This window comes from Lipotes vexillifer, unplaced genomic scaffold (assembly GCF_000442215.2).
Source record: "Lipotes vexillifer unplaced genomic scaffold, Lipotes_vexillifer_v1.1 scaffold815, whole genome shotgun sequence".
In the NCBI taxonomy this organism is placed as follows: domain Eukaryota; kingdom Metazoa; phylum Chordata; class Mammalia; order Artiodactyla; family Lipotidae; genus Lipotes; species Lipotes vexillifer.
In genome coordinates, this window is record NW_006773723.1 from 356,769 (window position 1) to 361,209 (window position 4,441).

Consider the following 4,441-nt stretch of genomic DNA (forward strand, 5'->3'; position numbering starts at 1 on the left):
ATCCTAGTATTTTTAAGTAGGTGCCCTCAAAAAGTCTAAACAGCATATTGTTGTCAATTAATCCCTATCAAAGATTCCAAAAATGCTTTGTTTTTCCCAAAACATAGATTGAATTTCAAAATTACATTTCCATGTTCACACTGCAAATAATTATTTTTGCTGAAGATGAGAGTTTAACCCTTTTTAAGACTCCATTTGAGAAGCCCAAAAGCCCTCCTTTTAAGGAACAGACTTTAATATATACAATTTTAAGAACATGGAGTTAAGAGTTTGGAAGCAACATAATGGATATTTTAACAAAAGTTCACAGTTTTAGGTAGCAAAGGAAATCATAATATGCATAATACACAATAAGCAACATTTGCAAACTACATGTATGGAGCAAGGATACAACCAGCAGAATATTCAATTTGAATACTATCTTTGTGTTATGCACTCAGCATGTCAAATAGTACCAGTTATTTTAGTCACCCAAATTAACAAAATATTTAAATGCTTCACTCCAAGTCTATAATCAACAAAGTCCCAAACCAAAAACCATAGGAAAAGGGGATGGTATGAGCTAAAGCTAAAACAGCAGATTTCATTCTTTTATTTAAAATTACTTTTATAAATGATAATGGCTTTTTTATGACATTCCAGCCAAAAAAAAAAAAAAAAACCAAAAAACCAAAGAAATAATGACTTCAAATCGAACTAGCTAAAAGTTATTCTTATGAAACATAAGTGAACATCATTATATGAATAAACACAGATAAAGACAGAGACATAAATGACTATAAAATAGGGATCATTCTATGCACGTTTTTAAATTATTTAATTTTTGCACTTAACAGCAAAACAGAATTGAAGCATAAAACATTCTAATTATAGATAAAGTTTTACCAATAAAATTAATAAAAATCACAATGAAAACGATTGAGGGGTTGGAATTAATTATGGCTACTTTTTAAACTGCAGTTCACTTTTAAGCACTACTGACTGATAATATAGTAAACTGAGGAGATTCTCACACGAACACTTTCTCCTATCTTTCATTTCATTTTTTTTTATCTTTGGCCTGTCAAGGTTTACATTCTGTCCCAACTCTAATAATCCCCATAGATGCTTTGTCTTAGTTTTATACTGAAATGAAATGCTCATCTCCGTTCCTTTCATCAAGTTGTCTTCATTCCTGAGTTCTTTATTTTAGTTAATTGCCTAGCTGGCTAAATTTCAACATCAAGCTGTCTTTCTAGGAAGGACTCAACAATGCTGAATAGTTTTGGAATAGCTGCCTCTTGCCTTCAGACTTAATGGACAGCTTGGATGGGTGTAACATTCTCGGGTCACACTTGGCCTCAGAATCAGGCTTCTTTTACTGCCTTGCCTTCGGGCATTGGATGTTGCTATGCAGAAATCAGGAGCCAGACAGTCCCCTGATAGGTGCCAGATAGGAAAACACTACATAGACTCATTTTATAGATTAAGAAACTGAGGATCAGAGAGGTTAAGGGTCATACAATTTAATTAACCAGAAAACTGGAACCAGACTCCAGGTCCCTTGACTCCTTGAAGTTCATAATAGAAGGTCAAGAAAATGCTAAGCATAGCCAGCTATGGACGCTATTGCCCCCATGAACATCATGCTTGAATGTGTCTCAGAAGATGGCCATTCCTCACTTATTTCACCTGCTGTGCTGGAGTTCACACTCCAAGTAATGGAGCAACCTGCCTTCCTGTACATGATTCATAGAATAACGTGGCAAGTATTTTTTTTCCCTTTAAGACATAAGATAAAGTGTGTAAATATTCACAGTCACAGATTAAACTGAAAGCGCAATGAAAAGAAGATGAAACCTGAATACGATGAATATGAAATATCAAATATGTGTTTACAGAAGTGTTAGACACAAATGAAGATGAGAATCAGTGAAACAGAGAAAGCTAAGATGCATGAAGGCATTCACCAGCTACCCTTAAAAATCTTAAGTAATTATAAGCATGTGAAGTGTTGAAATGATGTTATGCATTTGAGCAAATGGAAAATCCATAAAATCCATTTTTATATTATAAAATGATATTTTAGGAAGTATCTGTTTGCCTATCTAATGGCCTATTTTGCAATAAGTGCCTTTGTAACCGCCAAATAAATTTACAAGCCTAGCATGCTATGATTATTTTCTATCACTTTTCTAAAGTAAACTATGTATATGCCATTATAAGGGCCATGGAGTGTATATAGATTTAAGAAGAAGAGATTGTGCTAAAAGGGGTGTCTTTCCTCGAAGTAAAGAAAAAAGTAAATTTTGATATTTTCAATCACAAGTAGAATATTTATTTTTAAGATATCTAGTATAACGGTTGCCGCTACTGAAATTACATTGAATTAACTAGATACTCCACGTACATGTACCGTGTCCACAAACTCATGCCACTAGGTGGCAGTGGTGCCATCTAGGCCACTAGGCCATAGGTGGCATTGACCTCATACAACAGCTTCATCCTGATTAATGCACACCTTCTCTCCCCTACAGCATCTAGAGCCTGCCAACAATTAACACGTGTCTCCTTCAGAATTCTTTTGCTGTTGTTAAAATAGAATTTAATTAACAAAAAATTAATTAGATATCTATTTCCAAAAGCAATCTTCTTAGAAACAAGATTTAAAGGAAGCCCTGTACACGACCACAGAATATTTGCTGTGTTGCTCTGGGTCCATTTGAGTTGAATTGCACTGAGTGAATTGAATCCAGTTTGTACAGATAGAGGCATCGCTGGGATGTTTAAATAGGTTTTGTCACCACTTACCCTAATTTAGGTTACAAAATTACACTGACATGCTTCACAGAGGCAGGAGCTTTCTTGATTCTGCACCTTCAGGTGAGTTTTAAACTCACTGCTTACTCTTATCAAGATGAAAATCACATTTGATCCTGCTAATGAGCTTTGAAGCATAGTTTCTCCTTGCAGGACGGTTACTCTTCAAAAATAGGCTGAAGAAATTCCTGCTGGAGCCCTCTGCTCTTTCTTTTACCTCTCAAACCTACCCATGGTTCAAAACTGTCACCTCTGTTATAAGTCGCACTCACTGAGAATCAGTGCTTCTCAGAAACATTGTCATCTGTCAACCTCTCTAATACACTTCCTCTTCTGACACTTCATTTAATAGGGGAGGTTCTTTTTTTTCCATGCATTAATTTAAGAGATCCTATTAAGTAAGTTAGCACTTTTCAAATCTCTTCAAGTCCCTCCTTAAAAAAGTTTTGCTCTCTTATCTTTTATTATCCATCAATATATCTTTATGTAGACAGAAGAGATTGATTTTAAAGCTTCTGTAGATAACTATCATGTCTTCATACTTTAACATCAAGTTCCACAAAAAGTGTCTGTATTCATTAAACAAGGAATAAAAGCTTTCCTCATAACTGTAGTCTGAGATTGTATTCAACATGTCTATTTCTGTATCATAGCATATTTTTAAAATGAAAAAAAAGTCCCATGCATTTAAAAAGAAAAATAAAAGCTATAACAGCATCAGAAACTAGAAAATATAAGGGGGGTTGATAGTAACGAAAAAACAGTGAAGAGCTGCCCTGACTTTAAGTCGTATGCAAACTGCTTTCTTTGAAATGGTAGCATGATGAACACAAATGATATTTTTGGGTCTTGGCACATCAAACTACCCACAGATGAAAGATGACTTAATTGCTTTGACCACAGTCCGAGTCAGAAGAGCTCAGTTGGCAAATATAAAAATAGCTTGGTGCTATTTGCATTTGCATTTGAGTAAGGAGTGATTTCATTTCAGTGCCAAAAGTCTAAGTAACAAAGCAGCCCACAGGTAGTGAAACACTCCTTGCAAGTAACAGCTACAATCCCTGACCAGACTGTCTAAGGCTGCAGAGGACACCTTGATCTTGTCAGCTCCCTCCATGTGCATAGGAAATACCGCTGTCAGCACAGCACCTCCAAATTCAGATCACAATATACTGAGAGTTTATGTCTTCAGAGGTTAAGCACTTAAGCATTCACAGAGATTTGTTGCCTGTACCATCACCTTTACATAACCTCCTAAAAACCTTTTAATAATTAATTATTATTCTAAATATCTGCTGTTACTGTTAATAGCTTAAGTTGCTTCTCATAATTTCACCTAACAAGGTTTTTCCAGTCAATAGTCACAGCAGACTGAAGCTTGCTATATTTTAGACTTTACTACGCAGCAGCCCCCCAAAAGTAAAAATATATAGAAGAGGAAAAATACAACACAAAGAATAGGAAATTTCTCTAGGCCTTGTATTAAAGGTGACTCCAAAGCAAGTAATGGTAAAATGTGCACTATGGGCTTTCCATTTCTTCTAACCAGTTATCTTTGCGATGATGTTACTTTCATGTTTTCTAAACTTTGTAATATAAACAGCAAACTTAATTCAGAAAAAAAAAAAAAAAAAAAAAAACC